At 35.3% G+C, this 22,062-nt stretch overlaps 1 long non-coding RNA gene across 1 annotated transcript in view; it reads left to right on the forward strand.

Moving 5' to 3' along the window:
• Window positions 1-250: 250 nt before the first annotated feature.
• The window catches only part of LOC141278445 (uncharacterized), a 43,809-nt gene continuing 21,997 nt past the window's right edge, over window positions 251-22,062 (forward strand). The window contains exon 1 of the long non-coding RNA XR_012331197.1: window positions 251-413. This is a non-coding gene — a long non-coding RNA (uncharacterized lncRNA). The remainder of the gene's footprint in view (window positions 414-22,062) is intronic.

The raw sequence follows: 22,062 nt of genomic DNA on the forward strand, positions 1-22,062 counted from the left end.
AAAGATTTTGCAACCTCCTGTGTTAAAAAGGCCTAGAGCTTTACTTGTAGCTTTGTTAAAAGTTAGAGGGACCCCTACAGGCAAGAACAGAATCTCTCCCTCTGAACTTATAATTGTCATACCTGTGAACTTATAATTGTCATGCCTATGAATTTGGGTCTGAGACTATATCCTGTGCCTGATTTAACTGAATCCTGTCATAATCATTGTCCAAAACTTAAAAGAGCTTCTCTGTTTCCTAGAAACCCTGAGACATAAAGTCATAAGGACCTGGAAGGACTCACTGGAAAAGGTCTGCCACCTGTATGGACCAGGATATCTCACCTGCATGAAGGTATTCCAGAGGAAAGATAGGCTGTCACTGCCCTGAGAAGGACCCACTCAGGTTGATGCTGATCACCGTGGCTATCAAAGTAAGAGAAAAACTCAGTTGGATCTGTGCTTCCCATGGGAAGCATTTCCAAAAACAACTTCAAACTTAAATTTTTTAGACTGATGTTGGTACTGAACTCAACTAAAAGGAGGTATTCTAGCAAACTTATTACTATTCTCATAGACTACCTTGCTGACCTATTCACAATAGGGTTATTTCAGATACTTTAAAATCACATTTCCTAGAAAACAAACATGCTATTTGTTACATTACTTTTTCTTTGGTATTCCCAGTAATGATGCCTATAATCTCAATCAATTCTAAATTATATTCCCAGTGTAAACAAGGTCTGGACTTATAAATTCAACAATCTGATTATTGATAGAGTAAAAGTAGAATAATCTTTCTTAGTAATATTTTTATAATAACAAAGTAAAAATAACTGATATGCACCCAGATACTCAAGCCCTAAATTTGACCCGAAAATGTTTTAGTAACTGGTTTGATTGGAAAGATGATGTAAAAAAGAACATCGTTGAATTAATAGACACATCTGGCGTTTACAGATAGGAACTTGAAGTCAACCTCATTCTATTAACTTTGGGATGCAAGTTGCCTCTAGCTCCAGTATATCCAGATAAACTAAAGTAAATGCCTGTCATTAATGCATATGTAGTTGACTGTTATAAGAGTATAATTATGGATTTAGACCCAGTGCAGGAAAAAAAAAAGTGACCTATAGGGTGAGTTTTTCATATACATTAAACATTGGAAGTTCAAATCTGTACCTTTCAGTGGGTATCTCATAGTGAGATTTTCATATTTGATGATGGCCATGGGTGTCTTTGTGTTTCACATCCAGGTAAAATTATTTGGGAACATACCAATTGGTAAATAGTTAAATCAGATTCCTGATTAGCAATGAACACAATTTTTTCTTGGTCATACATAAATTTTACAAGCTGTGATGTCTTTAATGCTTGTACTTTCAAATTATCAACTATGTATTTGGCAATTCCTTATGAAGTCTTACCCAATCCAAGCCTACAGAGTAGCTTAACTCTGGAGACCAATAAGCTAAATTTGTAATTAAGTGGTTTCTTTGCAAAGCCCAGTAAATTTCTCCTGAGTTTCAGTCAATCACATACATAGCGTCACACTGATATAACAATTTAGGCTTTTTAGTCATTGTACTATGTTCCCAAATAATTAAGCTTCTAGGGCTGATAAATTGTGGGGAAATGACTAGACATGATATTGGAGGGGAAATAATGGAGGGTAAGGTTTATTTTAGTAGGGTTGTTTATGCAAACTCATCTCCATGTAGACTCATCTCCAGTGCTAAGAATGCTCTCCTCTTCCTGGTGCAGGGAAGACACCTTTCTCATGGGACATGTTTTCCTTGATTGTGGCAGATGGGGGAGGGCAGAGAGCCCTTTCTGCATCTGCTGTTTCTCAATTACCCGCAGCTCAAAATAATCCTTATACCAAAGTGTCTTATTTTGGGGTGGCACATCCTAATTCCCTTCATTTGGAGCCCCAAGATTCTGCTTCCTGTTCAGTTGTCTTCTACTTTGAACTTTATGATGTCATCTAGCTCTTTGTTCTTACTGATGAGTTATATGCTAAATTCCTCTTCCAAAAATCCAGATATTTCATGGCAGAAGTAAATTTATTGTCACAAGGCTCAAATATTAAAAAACGTAACTCTGCTTGCTATAATAAAACTTCACTTAGCTCTTATTCTTGCATAATTGCTCATACGGGGAAATTTTACTTTTGTTAATTCAGGGTAAACTCAGTTATTTACAGTTTAAAATTCATTTTCTTTTGGGTAGATGCTCAGTCAAATTAGGATTCTCCATCTCTGATTTTTCCTTTCCTCATCACCATGTGGTATTCCTTGTTCTGTGTTAGATGACAGAGGCAGAAATAATTGGTCGCTGGCTGCCTTTTGCCAATACTTACCTATTTCTAATCTACTGACTCTTGATGCCAAAAAGTGTCCCTGGTAAATAATTACTCAATGCATTTCCTTTTTCCTAGTCCTTTTTCACAACCCCTTGTTTCTTCAAATTCTAGAACTTTTATGATAGTGAAATTGTAAAGACTTGGGTAAGATTATCCTTTCAACATGTTGTTTGCTTCCAGTTCACTTAAATCTATTTTGGAACTTCTAAACATTGTCAGTCTTGAATAAATTATGCTTCTAAGATCATAAATCAATATAAGACATTTCTCCAAAACCTCAATCAGACATCACACCATGGGTCCTCACCCAATATAGGAGCAACCCCATAGATTTTTGAAGCCTGTTTTTTCCACTTTATCACTATTTTCAGCATAATATCTTCAGCAAATTATAAAATTGCACTGTAAAAAGGAGAAATAGTTGGACTTCCCTGGTGGTGCAGTGGTTAAGAAACCTCCTGCCAATGCAGGGGACACGGGTTCGAGCCCTGGTCCAGGAACATCCCACATGCCGCAGAGCAGCTAAGCCTGTGCATCACAACTACTGAGCCCGCACACCTAGAGCCGGTGCTCTGCAACAATGCAAGCCACCACAGTGAGAAGCGCGCTCACCGCAACGAAGAGTAACCCCTGCTTGCCGCAACTAGAGAAAACCTGCGTGCAGCAATGAAGACCCAATGCAGCCAATAAATAAAATAAATTTATCAAAAAAGAGGAGAAATAGTTGATAGTTTTGATTATTTAGTCCATCAACAAATGCTAGGTAATGTTAAGGGGAAAAAGTAAAGTATTCCCTTTGTTATAATGAACGATAAATTCCTTGATGATTGAAACCAAATTTGATTTGTCTCTTTCTTTCTAGAAGTTCCTGGCTTCTAGAAATACACACATACTCTCAAAGTTGAATTAAGCCAACGTAACAGGCAGGACTCTCAAAGTGAACTTTTAGCTCTCTAATTTATAGGATACCAAAATATATATCAAAAACCAACTTAGTAATGCCTGGATTCAGAACGATGAATGTTCAGAGAGGTGAGATTTTTCCAAGCTAACCATGCCCTCTACTCAGCCTGGCTTGACCATCTCCTTCATAGTAAATCAATGCCTCTTTGGCATGTAGCCTCCTTCATTCCTGCCTCAGGGAAAGGAGACTATGAAACTCTTTTTATAAGATATCATGGCTTCTGGGTGTTCAATCAGTGAGGATATATACACATGTAATACAAGATAATTTACATTACCATTACTCTCAGGAGCTCACTGAAGTAAAACTATTGAAAAATCTGTTACTGTAAATTTTAGGTTTTTTATTTTATAAAACATTTTGTAATTGAAGTAAATATTAAATGAACCACTGAGAGGCAGTGTAGTCCCCCAAATCATCCCTTCTTCCCATAAAAAGATGGTTTTAGTTTTCCTTTTGAATCCAGAGCATACTAATACTACTTTGAAAGATTTTGGTGTACATAAGGGATGAAGACTCATTGGCAATATCTCATTCTTCTTACTGGCTCTTTTTCTATACAACCGAAAATCAAGCTATTTTGGAAACACATCCCGGAAAATTGAAAACTGTCCTAAAAAAATGGTTTCCCAGCAAGATCATAAGGTGAATATTTATCATCATTGGAACAGGGGTGGATTTAACATTTGTTAAGGATCTTATTTGAGCCAAGCATCTATTTTTAGTAAGAAATTTTACTGAAACAAATTCAGTGGAAAAACCCAGAAATAAGGATTAAATGGTCCGCTGTGAAGGTATCAAGCAGATTTATGAAACTAAACAAGACAGACTCACAGTAGAACATTTCAGTTGAACGGATAGAACTTTTTTTGGTTCCTGCTCCACCTGCAGGTGATACTGTGCTACTCACCACATCGTCTCTGGGAAAGGAAAACTCAGAGGGACACAAGTGTTTAAAAAAATAATTTTGTTTCACTTGCAATGTTTTGCAAAAATGACTTCAGAATAACTAGCTATCCAAAAAAAAAAAAAAGCCAACACACAAGTACTTAGAGTAAAAACCAAAAAAAAAACCCCATAAATATTACCATAGTTATAGGTAGTCTGTTCAAGGTGGGGAGATAGCAGTTTGCTTACTTGATTTTCATATCTGCAAGAGTCAAAGGTCATCATATGTCTCCAGTCATCAGTATTTGAAAAGTAGGGGAGATAGCAACTTAGAGAAAGGGCTCAAGGCTTTACTTACTCAGAAACCAGTGCTCTAAAAGAATGCTTTTGCTTTAAGTTTATCTGAGGATACAGATTGCTTTTTTTCTCACTGTTTATGTGAGGTGCTTAGTAAAAAAGACAAAAGAGCAAGGAGTCCATTTTGCCCTCTCAGTCCCTGTTTCTGGTTAAATATCATTCCCACATAAGTAGGGATTTGACCACATATGTTTGTATAGCTATTTCTAATTCAGTATCAATAATTTGATGTTTATTTGGCTGGTTTTATTTTATTTTATTGTTATGAATAAACAAAAATGTTCTTGTTAATATTACCATAACTAGAACCATGTGAAACTAGAGCATGATATTTAATTTCTCTCTGGAGGCTTTGTAAAAGTCTGAGGACCATAAGTTAATCACTTTTTTTCAGAAGTACTTTTATTGCCCTTATAACTATAAATTGCAAGGCTTGGGTTCAGAAAACAACCAATGTACCCCTACTAAGTTTTGCCTGCAATACTATAAATGTAGAAATATTTCTCTTTCTCTAAGATCTCCAAGATTCCTGTCCTGCAAGAAGGTAGCATTCTTTCCTATCTGTAAGTCTAGGAATCTATAAATCATAGAGCAGGAACCAAAGAGTATATTGTGGCATCATTTCCATATGAAAAATATATTCTTTTTTCCTCAATAGACTTATCATGCCTTACTAAATAAGATTTTTATTGAAACTATGCAAATAATTATAATAAAAAGCCACAAGAAATATTAAAGGCATTTTGCCCAATATTTAACCATTGTTCTGTCAACAGGAGCCAATAATGTTCCTTTGATTTAAACAAAACCATCTTTCTTAAATTTTTCCAATTATGTTTATTTTATATATTGAGGGTTTTATTTTCAGGACTCTTACTGAACTCTAAGAAATCAATTAAATATATGTCATTTAAAGAATTTTTGCAGTTTGTAATAAGATAGGCTGTTAAAATGGATAGATCAAGAAGAAAAGTGTTCTCATACTTAGTAAAAAATAAAACAAAACATTAAGTACAATTAAATTTTCTCTTTCGAGTCATTCAGTCTGAAGTAATTACTTCTTACTCATTTGATCTGAAGTTTTTGGGGAGTCCACTATCACAAAGTCATCTGCATCTATACCAAGAATGCTAGAAATCCTGTCTGATAGATATCTGCTCCTGAGAGCTGTATGCTGAAGGCTGTTCCTTACAGAATCAGTAGTTAAGAGTGTGTGGTCAAGTCCTTTACTGAAGTTATCATTCTTTTGATGTTTCTTCCAGTACACTCTGAAGCTTGTAGTAGGGACCTTTAGATAAGTGTGAATGAAAAGCAGAAACCACTTTTTGTTTATAGGATTGAAAGACTCTGGTTATTTTATTATAAGAATGAACAAAATAAGAATGGAGAAATCCGCTACTGAAGTTTCAAACAAATCAATTTTTTAACAATCAGTAAATGATTACCCTGAGAATAAGAACATATTAATGACAGTGATGTCACTGACAAGTCTCCAGGGTCTTTTAATTTATCCCCCAAAATGTGTGTTATAATTGTCACCAATTGGCAAGCTATTTTAAACCGAGAAACTAACTCTTTATAATCAACTTATTGATAGTTGTTGTAGCCGTCTTTGCACACTATGGCTGTCTTTGTACATTAACTTGACTGTTGCTATTCATCCTAAAAAGTACAAATGTACTAAACTATTTATTTTGCGTATAATTATTATAGGAAAAATGTGCTCTTTTTGATTTGTCAGCTCTTCTTATATCTTGGGCTTGGCAAACAAGTCAGGTTTCACAGTAGTGTCGAGCCAATTAAAATTATGGTATGATTTTATATACATACACAATTATTTTTTAGCATCCCTTCTTTTATAAAGTAAAAGAGAAATTTACTGATGTATGATTATTGATTGATCTATTAGTCTTCTGGGTATAAAGGACACCTTGATAGTTTTATTACTCTGGTTTTGAGGGCTGAATCTGTTGCTCTCAAAAGGAGATAATACATGTTATGAGAGTTTAAAGATAAGTGCTTATAGGAAACAGTTACAATCTTGATTTTGACTGAAAATAAACACAGCAGTGAGTAACAAGATATATGAGGAAATCTAGCTTTTCAGAAGTGAAATCTTGTTAAAAATATATTCAAAAGCATGAAAAAAGTACACACACAAAAATCAGTAGGCTCTTGAGTGAGACTGTTTTGATGATTATAAGAAACTTTTGCCACCTAAGAAGAGAAAAATGTAGTGCTACTTGTCAAGAGTGGCCAGTAGATTCAAAGATCAATTTTCCTTTGAACCATTTCGTTGTTTTTTCCTCTTTATTATAAGCTTCCTTTAACAATTTTAATATCTTCATATTTATCTTTAGACATATAGCAATGCACATTTAGTTAAAGGCTATTGTTTAGATTATCTCAGGATGCAAATTGCTTTCTCCCCCCTCTCCGTGGCAAGTAAATAGGCTTGTTCAAAATGGCAAAGAATAACAAGTCAACATTTCTTCTCACCTGGTACACAGGAAAGAAAGGGCTTGACAGGAGAAGTCCAGTATACTTTCTTGTCCAGGAGAGACATCACACATGTAAGCTCCTGAGTAAAATGTACCTTCTCTTTCCAAAACGAACACAGCAGGCTTGTATTTCTGTTAACTTGGCAGAGGAAGAAACCATGAACTAAAAAAGATAAGTTCTACGTAGGCCAAATTTCTTAACTATTCATCCTGTTTTAAAATGGTGAGGATAGAGGTTCAACGTAACTGTCTCATTGCATTCTGTTGTTTAATAAGCTAACAGTTAAGGAAAACGCCGTGCCTTTATCCTTAGGGAAAGATCAAGAACACTCATTTGGTACAAGCTTTATGCATCTAAATCACATAAGGGTGTGTCCTTTGAAATCATAACAGGGGAAATACACTGAAATTGGCAAATATATTTAAGAAGGGTTAAAAGAACCTTGGAAGTGGAAGTTTCAAATTTGCTCTTTGCACACTCTGTATTTTGTTAGCTAGCCATAATTTATCTTTAAATCATCCCATAATACTGTTAGGGTTAAAAAAAAAAAAAGATGGGAGGGAAGGGAGTATATAATTAATTTGATACAGTTGGGTATGACCTATACATTTTGATTCCTGTCCATCCCACACCACCACAAGTACATATTTTACTATAAAAATATGCCTGGGTAGTTCATTCAAGGTAGCCCAAGTTGTGTCAGAAATTAAAGTATACACATCACCAGTTTATGGTAATTTTTAGGATCTTAACATTCCTTGGGGGAAAAAAATGAGGGAGTGGGGGCTTAACCATAGATTTTTTTTTTTTGCAAGGGTGATTATTCTGTAGAGGAGCCCACTTAATGTGACTTGTTTCAATAAGGAATCTTTAAGTGTGACTAAAATATTTTAAAAAACGGTTAAAACATTTTTAATGCAAAAGAGAATGGTTTTCTTTCTCATCTGTTATTAATTAACCAGATTAGGACTTGCACAAATGGAAACAAATAGCTTCGTTTCATGAATCATCTCTGAATAAACATACAACTTCAAAAACAAAAAAAGAATTCAGATTAAATACCTCATGTATTTGAGGCAGGCCTGGGCCAAAGTGTCTTTCACCAAAAGAAGTACCAGAAAAAATGCTGAGTAACATCAAGAAGATGGAGGAATAGGAAGTTATAGCCTAATACAGAAACACCAATTTTATAACTGTCCACAGAAGAAAATACCTTCATGAGATTTCTGGAATCCATGTGAGAGGTAACAGCACCAAGGTGGAGCACAGAAATAAAAAAAGATGAATTGAAAAGGGTATGAGTAGTTTCACTTTATGTGCATCACCCATCAAAGTACAATGCTAAGAGAGATCCCCTTGGCCCACAAGTCTCTCATGGAGGAAGGGAGACTGAAGTGAGCAAGGGACTTTGCTGCAGACCCTCAAACACTGGTGGACCCCATCAGCCAGCCCACCCAGAATCTTTGGCTGGGCTGACTGGTGAAGGCCTTTCCCTGCAAAGACTGGAAGAAGTGTTCCTTCTTCAAATGCATGGACACCAACACAAGGCCACAAGGATCACAAAGAATCAGGGGAAACTTGACACCACCAAAGGAACTAAAATAGAACCCTAGTAACTGCCCTACAGAAATGGAGATCTTACTACCTGACAAAGAATTCAAAATAATTGTCTTAAAGAAGTTCAGTGAGCTATGAGAGAACATAGACAGACAACCAAATGAAATCAGAAAAACAAAATACATGAGAAGAACTTTATGTAAAAAAGCAAAAAATCATGTACTGTATAGATGAGAATCATCTATGCTGCTCAAAAAATGGTTTCTTTTTATCTTACATCATTGTACATTTATAAAGTCATGTTTTCAAAGACTGTATAGCTCTTTTTGAGACACTCCTAAATTAGAGGCCCTATATAGGAAATACATTTCGACTTCTTTGAATAAAGCAATTAAATATTCAATAGTAAAATAAACACACAAAGTATCTGGACTCCAAGCAATATTAATTTGTAATGTTTTAAGTTCTAATTGAAGTGAAAAGAGTTTTGCTTTTGTACAGATGGGAAACTTCCTGAAAATATCTTTCCTCATGTTTTCATTCTTTCACGTTAAGCTAGTTGGGAGCCTGAGAAAAACAATCTGAGACTTTGAGGAGCATGAATAAAAACATGAGGTCAGAGGAGGCTTGGATGATGAGAGCAGAGATTCATGATGGGAAATAAACTGTTCTACTCTTGGGGGGGAAAACACTTATAAAATCATACTAAGTGGAACTGTCATTGTAAAGCCACAATGTATTTCATTTTAAAATATATATATAATGATTCTATGTGTGCATTCACATGTAACATTTTCTAGCTTTGTCAACTAAAAAAGCCTAAAAATGATTGACAATAACCAATCCATGAACAATAAGCATTTTAAGTATCCAGACTGTGATCTTGAAATAACAATTTAAAGGGAAAGAAACCAGAACATCTTGAAAAGTGACGTGATTCCAGTGCAAGAAATATACTAGTTGAGCCAAGAACGCCTTGTCCTACCAGATAGTAAGGAAGCTATCAAATATCACAAGGGTCATGTTAAAAGGATGCAGGAGCCAACTTGAAGGGGCTCCCACTGACCAAATATGGAACAATTTAAGTTTTAATATGGAGAAGAAATGCAGTGGATTGAATTCCATCAAAAATGTTTAAATATGTAAGTTCATAATAATATTTAAAAAGTAAACCAATAAACTAGGTATCTTCTGAGAATGACAGTGAATCAGTTTTTCATCTTGAAAACTGTATGTTTTCAAGAATCAAGAATTTATCCTGACTGTCCCCTATAAACTGTACTACTGGGCAACCTAGGAGTAGGTAAGAGTAAAAGGCTTTTTATTAAAATCATTACAGCTAATAAATGAAAAAGAAGTGATACAACTAGAATATCACCTTTTTTCAAACTCAATTGAGGTTAACAGGTCTAGGTACTAAGTATCAATGATTACCACACCAAAAAGGAGCAAAAAACGACAGCATGCATCTTCTGATGGAAGAACACAGCCTTACCTACAGAATGGCCAAAGAGATGGAACCTGAGTCTGATCAGGACTTCTAAACCAGCTGCCGATTTGCATGAAATACAGAAGACAGAGAACCATGTTGACCTACATCATAAGTGTGCAAGATGAATATATAAAAATTAATTGTATTTCTATACACTAGCAATGAATAATTCAAAAATAAAATTAAGAAAACAGTTCTATGTACAACATAAAAAATAATGAAATACTTAGTAATAAATTACCAAAAGAAGTACAAAACATGTTCTCTGAAAACTACAAAACATTACTGAAAAAAATTAAAGAATACCAAATAAATAGAGAGACATCCTCTGTTCATACATCTTTTCTCTCTCACAGCTTAGTCAAGAAAGTTCAAAATCCTGTTCTTTATCTTTGAGAATGTCTTCTAACATAAGAGATTAAATAGAAAATAACAAAGCGTTCATTCCTCATAATGGCTCCTACAAATAAAAATGAAAGCTCTAAGGTCAATAGATTTATAAGAAAATAGATAAAAATTTAAATGAGGTAAAACATATTGCTTGATATTTACTTATCCCCGGGAACTGGCCAGATTTCCAAGGCTCAGGAAGCTTCGTGATTACTCCCTTCTTTATCTGTTAGTTCCCAAGACTTGCTAGCACCATTTCTGCTGACCTGCATGTAGTCTAGCAGTTCGGCATGTAGCTCTTTCAGGGTCTTTGTTTAGTCAGAGGCCTACTGTTGCCTCTGAAGCCTGAACAAGACTATTTTACTAGCTTCCCCAACACCTTCCAATACCAGTGGAGCTCCAGGAAATGCCAAAAGATGACTCAACACATGAAGGCCTGGTCAGGGTTCCATAAATTTATTTAGATAAAAGATGAAAGCATCAGGAGATACAGGAGGATTTTGTGGACTTCTCACATCTCAGCTCAGATGTTACCCCTGCAAGGTCTTCCTTTATAGAAAACATTAGAGAGGTACAAAGATAACAGAAGCATCATTTGAAACCAAATAAACAATACAAGTGACAATTTCAATTGCATGAGAGAAGCCTAAAGCATACAGCATCAATACTTTGCTACTCAAAGTGTGGTTTTCAGACCAGGATGGGCATCACCTGGGAGCTTACAGAATTCCAGATTATAGGCCATGCCAGACCTACTGAATCAGATTATGCATTTTAACAAGATCACCAATTAATTCATAAACACATTAATGTTTGAGAAACTGTGCTAGACAGATGCTCCTTCACTTTATTTAATGGGTAGATGAATGGAATCATATAGATAAAAGCTAAGGAATATTTTAGTCTCAGCACTTCAGAGCCAGGTGATCAATATTTTCCTTGCTTCCTTAAGCTATAGTTTGCAAGAGTCTAATTGAACATTTTCATAGGAAATAATCATTCAAGTTACTAAATCTATAGATATAAAACTATAGAAAAGTTATATTTATTGAAATTCTAGGCTAAGCATAACATATGCTAAATGTTGTAGAAAATATAAAAACAGAAGTTTGATAGCCTCAAAAACATGATTACCATGATCAGAAGGCTACAGACACCCAGAAAAAAAGCATTCTAAAAAAAAAAAAAAAAAAAAAGCATTCTATATAAATAAAGATAGAGATAGATAGAAAAGTAAATATACACAAACATTTGTGGATAATAAAACCACCTTGAATCAGAAATGGAAACAGATATGGGGAAAAAACAGGGAGAAATAAAAAAAGAGTTGCTTGAACTCAGGAAAGAAATGGCAGAAAAGACAAAATTATCTCAGAAATGAAAAATATAAGATGCTGAAGGCAGAGTCATGTCAAATAAAAATGTAACAAAGGCATTGAAGAAAGGCAGGAAAATGACCAAGAGAATGAAAATGACATAAAGAAGTAAAAAGGGTGGAAATAGAAGACAGGTAAAGTAGGAATAATATTTATGTTATCAGAGTCGCTGGAAAAGAAAAAGCAATGGAACAGAAATAATATGTAAAACTATAGCCCAAGAAAATATTCCAGAAATTTTTAAAAAATCACCTAAATCTACACATTGAAAAGGTTTACTGAGTAGCTGGCAAAAATGATGAAGGCGTTTTCTTAGTAAAATAACTAGATTTTAAAGATAAATTTAAAATCTTCAAGACCTCCAAGCAAAAATTCAAATAATTTACAAAGTCAAAATAATTAGATTGACAGATTTTTCAAAACCAAATACAAGACAACTATGAATCAATCTTTATAAAAATATTCAGTAAAAGAAAATGTGAAAAAAGGATTTTATGTTCAATCAAGCTGTCCTTTAAATATCAAACTTAGTAAATTCATTTCTAACATACAAGAACACAGGAGATTCTGCACTTAGCAGCCCTTCTTGAGGAATTAACTAGCGAAAGAATTTCAACCAAGCAATGATGAGGAAACCTTCATCAAAAGGATCAATAATAAGTGTAATAAAGTATATAAATGTACATATAAGACTAAAGCAATATGGGATAAATGTGGAAGACTAAAATACAAATGTTACATGCTGTGTAACATTTAGTAGTAGAAATTAAGCTACTAAAAAAATGGAGTAGAACAAAGAAGGAAATAGTGAAACAGAAAAGGCTCATTGCTATATAGGCAATAGGTGAGCATTAAAGAATGCTGAAAAAATAGTATAAACCAGATAGTAAAACGTTAGATAAGAAAACATGGAACTAAATATATTTTTAAAAGGAATAAATACAAAGGTAATCACAAGAATAAAAATACAAATCTTCCTAAACACAAATAATAAATGAACAAAGAAGAACATAAAGAATATACATCTCATAGATGAAGACAGAGCAAATACAACAAAATATCCATAATTACAAAATATCGTGACAATTGAAATGAAATATATCAGTCATATCAATAAATGTGAATGTATTTGACTCACTTATTTAATAAAAAAACAATTTCCAATTTGGCTTAGAAAACAAGGCCCAAATATATGCTGTAAACAAGAGACAACCCTAAATCAAAGTAATTCAGAGATGCTAAAAAATAAAGACATGGATATCCACTTACAGGAAGATAGAATAGACACACTTTTCCCTATTTCTCCCACTAAGTACAACTAAAAGTCCTGAATATTATACATAAAAGAAACATGAAAAGTCTCTGAAAAGTGGAAAGAAGGCAGACCAGCTAGGGCTCTCTGAGCCTAAGGAACAAATCATAGTGAGTTTCTTGGGTTTACTCTTTTGGCTCATGAGTCCTAAACTTTGAGCTGAAAAAAGCAGCTACCTCGAAAAGCCAAGGTACACAGACAAAAACAAACAAAAAACCCCTGCTCTCTTTAAAAAAGGACTAAGAAAGGGGCAGCTTAGCACAACATAAATATATAGATAACAACCACGCTACTCCAGTCAAACAACACAGAAAAAAACTGTGGCTCACCCCAACCTATGCCAGAAAAGGCAAAGTAGGCAGCCACCACTTCCACCATCATGCTTGCCTTCCACATAGCAAAGACTGTAAAAGAAGAGCAATTAGCCTGTCATATATAATAAAACTCACTCTTGTCTCCTTTTTGTCAATATGGTTTGCTGTTGGGCCTCCAATATTCTGGACCTCTCACCTATGTGTACCTCTGCCTGCCTCATGAAGTTGGCCTTTGCACTAGATCTGTGAGATGTAACAGCTAGTTTTGGTCTCTGCTCTTCAGACTGACCTCGATGCCTTCCACATTCCAAAATCACACACAAAATTATGTAAAGTCTCTAAACGGCTTTAGCTTTTTATTTCCCAATTGTTTTAAAATTTGTTGAAACAATACCACTTTCACTAGATTACTTGTTGAAAGGACAAAAATATTAAAAAACATGGAAAAGAAATAAAAGCTAATATTCAACACATGTCAAAAACCACTACCACTAAATATTTGAGAGTTATTTGCTTAGGTAAGGAGAAACTTCACCCAAGCCACTGCAAATAATTTTCAAATGATGTTGCATAATATTACCAAATATTGGGCATTAGAATAAAATGCTTATTTTCTGATTGTGTGAGATTTCTCAAACAGATCCAGACATAGTGTAATGTCTCTTCAGGACAGATTGTATTAGAAGATATTTTTAAAGTTCTCAAAAAGAATGAAAGTCATGTTTTACATCTAATAAAGTGTTTCTTGAATTTGAAAGGTAATGTTATATTTGTATTATCTGCTCAACTATGAGATGACTTTGGGACAATATCTTTATGAAAAGATAAAAACCATTGTTTTATCATCTCTCCAATAGGACACCAAAGGCACAGGCCATGAGAGAAAAAAACAAACAAATTGGACTTCATGAAAAATTTTAAATTTGTGCACCAAAAGACAATATCAACAGAGTAAAAAGGCAACCCATAGAATGGGAGAAAATATTTGCAAATTATATATCTGATAAGGGATTAATGTCCAGAATACATAAAAGAATTCCTATAATTCAAAAAGTAACAAAAGATCCTTATTCAAAAATAGTGGATTGAATAGATGTTTCTTCAGAGAAGATATACAAATGGCCAATAAGCACATGAAAAAATGCTCAACATCAAAACTTTAACAAGATACCATCTTGAGATACCATCTCGCGCCCATTAGGCTGGCTACTAAAAACAAACAACTACAACAACAACAGAAAATATAAAAGGTTGAAAAGGAGGCAAAGAAATTGGAACCCTGTGAACTGTTGATGGGAATGTAAAACGCTGTTAAGATGCTGCAGCTACTGTGGAAAACAGTATAGCATCTCCTCAAAAATTAAAAATAGAATTATCGTATGATCCAGCAATTCCACCTCTGGATATAAACTTAAAAAAATTGAAAGTAGGGGCTTCCCTGGTGGTGCAGTGGTTGAGAGTCCGCCTGCCAATGCAGGGGACACGGGTTCGTGCCCCGTTCTGGGAAGATCCCACATGCTGTGTAGCAGCTAGGCCTGTGAGCCATGGCCGCTGAGCCTGCACGTCCGGAGCCTGTGCTCCGCAATGGGAGAGGCCACAACAGTGAGAGGCCCTTGTACCGCAAAAAAAAAGAATTGAAAGTAGGGTCTCAAAGAGATATGTAAAACCATAGTCATAGGCATAGCCACATTATTCACAATAGCTAATAGCTATTCACATGAAAGCATCCAAAAGTCTATGGATATATGAATGGATAAGCAAAATGTGCGTATGCATACCATGGACTGTTATTTGGCCCTCAAAAGGAAGGAAATTCTGACATATGCTACAACATGGATGAAACTTGGGGTTATTATACTAAGTAAAATAAGCCAGTCACACACGCACACACATGCACACACTGTATATGAGATACTTAGAGTACTCAAAATTATAGAAAGTATAAAGTATCTGTGGGACATCCAGAAAGCAGTTAGATGTCAGATTGTCAGAGGAGTCGACTGGGATACAAATAAACTTTAAACTCAAATAGGTCCACAAATAATCAATTTATCCCCCAATTTATTCTTACACCTATTTTCTCTATCTTGATTTTAATATCTCATCCATTCCATTTTCCAAAACCAAAACTGTTTCTCTTTCCCTTCCCCAAACCAAATTGATTCCACATTTAGTTGTAAGTCAATAACTTCTCTTCATTCTAACTCTCACTCAGCCTGAATTATCTGTCCTGGGTTCCTGAAATGCTTTCTCAGGGGGCTTCATGCCTTTCATTTCTCCTCCCTCCTCCTAATCTATCCTCCAAACTGCTCCCAGGATTATCTTTAAAATATATTGTTCTGTTCTGGTTTCTCCTAGTAGCTGGTATCATCAGTGATTCTTCATCACTATCAGGATAAAAATTTGTATTTCTTAGCATGATCCTGTTTACTTTTCTAGACTTATCTGTTGCTATCTTCCCCCTTAACGACAGGAACGTTTTAAATTATCTTTGTTTCTCCTAACACAAAGTGTGGTAAAAGCAGGCACTTAATGTTTTTCAAGTAAAAGAATAAAGAAGGATCATTTTCCTTAACAAACAGTATTATTTTGTACTCCTCAGTCTTTTGCACAAGTCTAGAAAACTTTACATCCCACACCACACTGCTGCTCTCCACTGTCTCTAACATTCACTTATTTGTCCTTCAATATTCATTTCAGGTGTCACTTTCTTCAATGTATCTTCACTCACTCCTCCCTACCAAATAGAGTAAATCAATTTCTCTTCTCTGACATACTTTATAATGGTGATACTATTCTACATAGCAACAAGCAATTATAATTAATTTGTTTACATATATTCTTTCTTAACAGACTTGAGGGTAGTATTTCAATCAACTCATACATTCCCAAAGTTTGGCATAGAAATTAGCAAGTAGTAACATAGAAAGGGTACAACAAATGATTTTTCAGAGAATAAAGGAATACAATTATAAATCAAAATACAAGAAATTTGGTAAGGGAGATTTACAACATATATCATCATAGTAGAGCTACTGTCTATTAGAGTAAATATTTTCAAATATTCTATTAACCTAGGTGTATTCTTGACATGGTGTGCTGTACTTTCAAGAAATAATGATTCATGATCAATAAACTGCCAAGCCTAGGAGTTTTGAAAAATATTCCAAAGAACTAGAACTAATCACAACAAAGAGAGTGAAAAGGAGACATTTCTCTGACAAAAACAAAAAGACTAATTTTATCCAAAATAGAATTAAAACACAAATTTTCAAATTCAAAAATCTTTGTTTTGACTTCTATTGCTTATTTTTCTAAATTTCTTCTCTTCTTATCTTAGAACAGAAGTCTCAGTGTACCGTTTCGTGGTCTAAAATAACCTGACCAATTTCAAGACCAAACACACTTTGCTAAGCTTTAGATCAGGATGCAAATTCTTGCCCCAAAGTAACTTGTAACTGCTCATCCATCACAAATCAGTGGGTAATAAGAAGCATTTGGGATCTGGGTATGCATAAGCTTTGCTCTGAGGAGGCCAGAATTTGATTTTAAACAGGACACATTCCTTCAATGGAATTAGAATGTTCTTACAAGAAAGGAGAGAGGGATATTTGTAGGGTTAAAAACCAAAGGATATAATAGTGGCTGGCATATAGTAGATGGTGGATAAGTGTTTGTTAAATAGGATTGATTATTTGTGATTGAATAAAATAGAATATGTTTGTTAATTCCTAATTACTATCATTTACATAACAGGATTTGAGAAGCAATCCTTACCTTAAAGTGTCTTTTCCTTATAGAAAGACTCAGCAGTAACTCCTTCTCTGACAGATGACCACTATGGAATTATTCTTATGAGAACAAATTGTTGCATGTGAAAGCTATAAAGTTAAATGTTACTTCAGTTATTAATAACATTACCCCCCCCACACACACACTATTCCATATATAACTAATAAGTTTACCCCTCAAATGTTAAGGAGAAAATGAGAGTTGAGATAGTGCCTACAAGAGGGTAAAAAAAGTAGATCCAGAGATGAAGAAAATGTTTTTTGAGGAGACTCCATGGATAAGTTAGGGAAGAGAGGACTCCTCTGCTGTGGAGGCTACTATAGCTGGAACAAATAGCTGAGAAAACTTTCACTGTATCTCATAATTTTGCCTAATTTAGAATATAAGACATTGATCACCACCCCCAACTCTCAACCATGCCTGCCTTAAGATGAAGCAGCTTTATATGGACCCCTTTCATTTCACAGTTCTCTGAAGACCATACCTTATGAAGCTCCAGGAAGTCCTTTAGACTTGTCTAGTCACCCTAGGCATTCATTTCTTAGTTACCTCTCTAAGAACCTAACTCCAAAAGGGTGTAATTCATCCATACCACTCTTCTGCCTTCTGTTTTCTTTGTTCCCATCCTGGGGAGCCCCTGCTGTAAATAGCCTTAGAACAAAATGATCTGCTAGAAAGAAAATCTAAGGAAACTTCAATAGGTATTTGACATCCAAATCAGAGAGTCTGCTTATAGCTTTCCAGAGCTTAGGAGCCAAGCTCCAAGAAGAGTCAAGAATGGCTTTTCCAAAATCCGCATAACGGACGAATAACTTCCCTTCAGCCTGCACCTGATCACCATTCAATGTGGAGGCCTTTCTTTTGTTCCTTAAGCTGTTGAGTGCTCTTAATCTATGATTTATTGAAAGCTTTTGTTTCATAATTTGTTGAGGGCTTACTGAGTAAAGACCAGATGCCAAGATACAAGCTTTACATATGTCACTTCTCCTGTTTTGATGGAAAAAAAAAATTTTTTTTTACATCTTTATTGGAGTATAATTGCTTTACAATGGTGTGTTAGTTTCGATGGAAAAATTTTAAATGAAGTTCTTCCATACCTAAGCCAAAGGTTTTTTTTGGTATTTATATTGCTACTATTCAGTGAAACTGGACAAAGCATTTTAGATGTATTTATCCACCTTTTTCTTTTGACCACTGCACTAGTTTAACCCGTCTTTGGAACATCCACAAACAGATCATAAAAATTATCATCAGCAGAAAAGAAGACTAAAAATTTAAAACTAGAAAACAACCAAGGCTTGATCTAAAGTTTATTTTGGTTATTAACAAGTTTATGTTTCAGTGCCAAGATGACTGTGGAGGGTATGGAGGGAAAAGAAGAGTAAATGATGGTGTATGTATTCTTTTTGTTTTTGATAATTTTAATTCCATTCCTCAAATTGCTCCAAAAGCACATTCCCCCTTTATCTTCAGAATACCTCTCTTTTACATTCTGTTTATTGTCCCTCCTTGTAGCCTTCATTTTTCATTTCCACCTACAAATGTTTGAGTTGATAGGGAAAGGAGAAAAATGAGGCTTAGGAAAGCTTAATGATGAGAAGTAAAAATGATTTCAGAGCTATTAAATCAATTTAGTTTTGTCCATGCAAAGGCCAACTGCAAATGTTATTTGGGTTTCTATGAAGCCAATTGTATTTAGTCATGAGAAAACTTTTATTGAATAAAAATAAGGTGAAATCATCAAAATGGCTGTATAGGAGTTTTCTACCATCTTCCTCCCCAGAGAAAATAGACTTTTGGCTATCATCCATGAATGACAGAGCCTCTGTGGATTTCCGAAGTTCAGCAGAGAAGATACACATACCAGTGAAGCAAAAAAAGTCTGAGATTGGATTCGTTAAAGAGGGTAGGAGGAGCAGTTTTACTTTACCTGTGTCACTTCCCCCAGGGTGCACAAAGTGCCAAGAGAGACCTTCTTGGCCCATGATTTCTGCCACAGGGGAAACTGAGAACATGTGAGTGAGCACCTGATTTCCCCAGCTGTGCGGGTCACTGCCATTTCTTTCCTGCTCCACCCACAATACTGCATCATGAACTGCACAGCTGGGAGGCAGTGAATGGCTGGGAGAACAGCAGCCTGGGCTATGAATGAAACATATCGAAGAAATGCAGATCCTACTAACTGCTTTGCAGACTCCATCAGGAAGACCACCCATGAGCCTCTGGGGCTGCCTCACCTGAAGATCATCCCAACTGGCCCATGGGTTCCTCCAACACTGCACATGCCTCATTCTCCCTCCCCCACCATGCACCCCAGGCCAGCTCCCTATGTGTGCCCCTAACTGCAGACAGTTAGTGAATGTGTGCAGAAAGAGACTCAACTCTGCAGGTTTGGGAAAAAGTACACAAACCTGAACATTCAATACCACACTAGGGAAAGCAAACAAGACACAGTGAGCACCTGGCCTGGCTTGGAAGGAACCAGAGAAGGCATATAATCTTGAGAATTCTTCCTCAAGAGGACACAAGAAATGTAGAGCAGGCATATCAATATAAAAGGTATGAGAAAGCCTCAGAATCCTTAATAAGGAAGTACAAGAATTTTTGTATGAGATCAAAGTTAAGTTGCTATCATCTTAAAATAGACTTTTTTATCTATAATGGTTTTATGTGAGCCTCATGGTAACCACAAAGTAAAAACCTACAGCAGATACACAGAAGATAAAGAGAAGGGAATCAAAGTATACCATTACAGAAGATCATTGTTACAAAAGACAGCAAGAGAGGAAGAAAGAAACAAGAGAACTACTTAACAGTCAAAAACCAATAAAATTCCATTAGTAAGTTCTTAACTATCAAGAATTTCTTCAAATGTAAATGGATTAAGTTGTCCAATCAAAAGGTACAGAGTGACTAAATGGATTAAAAAAAAATAACACACAACTATATGCTACCTACAATAGACTCATTTCAGCTTTAAGAACACACATAGTTTCCAACTGGGAGAAGGGAAAATAGTATTTAATGCAAACGGAAACCAAAGAGAACAGGGGTAGCTAATTTTTTTTTCTTTTAGATATTTATTTGGCCGCACCAGGTCTTAGTTGTGTCATGCAGGTTCTTTAGTTGTGGCATGCGGGGTCTTTTAGCTGTGGCATGTGAGCTCTTTTTGTTGTGGCATGAGGAATCTAGTTCCCTGATCAAGGACTGAACCCAGGCCCCCTGCATTGAGAGCACGAATCTTAACCCTGGACCACCAGGGAAGTCCCACAGGGGTAGCTAATCTTAGATCAGATAAAATAGACTTTAAGTAACAAGGGACAAAAAAGGGTCATTATATAATGATAAAGAGGTCAATTTATCAAGAGAATATAACAATTCTAAATATATATGCAACCAACATCAGAACACTTACATATACTAAATATACTAAGCAAATACTGACAGGTCCGAAGGTAGAAATAGACAACAATACAGTAATAGTAGGGGCCTTCAGTACTCCACTTCCAACAATGGATAGATTATCCATACAGAAAATTAATAAGGAAACATTGAACTTTAACTGTACTTTAGACCAAATAAGCCTAACAGGTATATACAGAATATTCCATCCAACAGCAGCAGAATACACATTCTTCTTAAGTACACAGGGACTATTCTCCAGGATAGATCATATGTTAGGCCACAAAACAAGTCTTAGCAAATTTAAGAAGATTGAAACCATACTAAGTATCTTTTCTGACCACAGTGTTATGAAATTAGAAATCAATAACAGAAAGAAAACTGGAAAATTTCTCAAATATGTGGAGATTAAACAATAGGCTATTGATCAACCAATGTATCAAAGAACTCAAAAGGGAAATCAAAAAATATCTTGAAACAAATGAAAATAACATACCAACAGTTATGGGATACAGGAAGAAAAGCAGTTCTAAGAGGGAAGTTTATAGTGATAAACATCCACATTAAGAAAAAAGAGAGATCTCAAGTAAATTACTTAAATTTATACCTCAAGAAACCAGAAAAAGAAAAACATACTAAGTCCCAAGTTAAGAGAAGGAAGGAAATAACAAAGATTAGAGCAGAAGTAAATGAACTAGAGAAAAAAAAAAATAACAGAAAAGATCAACAAAACTTAAGAACTGTTTTTTTTTTTTGAAAGGTAAATAAAATTGAACATTTAGCTAGACTAAGAAAAAAAAGAGGGCTTCCCTGGTGTCACAGTGGTTAAGAATTCACCTGCCAATGCAGGGGACACAGGTTCGAGCCCTGGTCCGGGAAGATCCCACATGCCGCAGAGCAACTAAGCCCATGCGCCACAACTACTGAGCCTGAGCTCTAGAGCCCGTGAGTCACAACTGCTGAGCCTGCGTGCCACAACTACTGAGCCCATGCACCTAAAGCCCATGCTCCACAACAAGAGAAGCCACCGCAATGAGAAGCCCGTGCACTACAACGAAGAGTAGCCCCCGCTTGCTGCAACTAGAGTAAGCCTGTGCAGCAATGAAGACCGAATGCAGCCAAAAATTTAAAATAATTAATTAATCTAAAAAAAAAAGAAAAAAATTTTCCTCTAGGACCAGGAATAAACCAAAGATGCCTATTCTTGCCACTCTTATTCAACACTGTTGGAATTCCTAGCCAGAGGATTTAGGCAAGAAAAATAAAAGTTATCCAAATTGGAAAGGAAAAAAATTCAAATTGTCTCTGTTTGCAGATGACATGATATTATATACAGAAAACCATCTCATTTACAGTAGCATTAAAACAATTT

Source organism: Tursiops truncatus, chromosome 4, assembly GCF_011762595.2.
Source record: "Tursiops truncatus isolate mTurTru1 chromosome 4, mTurTru1.mat.Y, whole genome shotgun sequence".
NCBI classification, from domain to species: Eukaryota; Metazoa; Chordata; class Mammalia; order Artiodactyla; family Delphinidae; genus Tursiops; species Tursiops truncatus.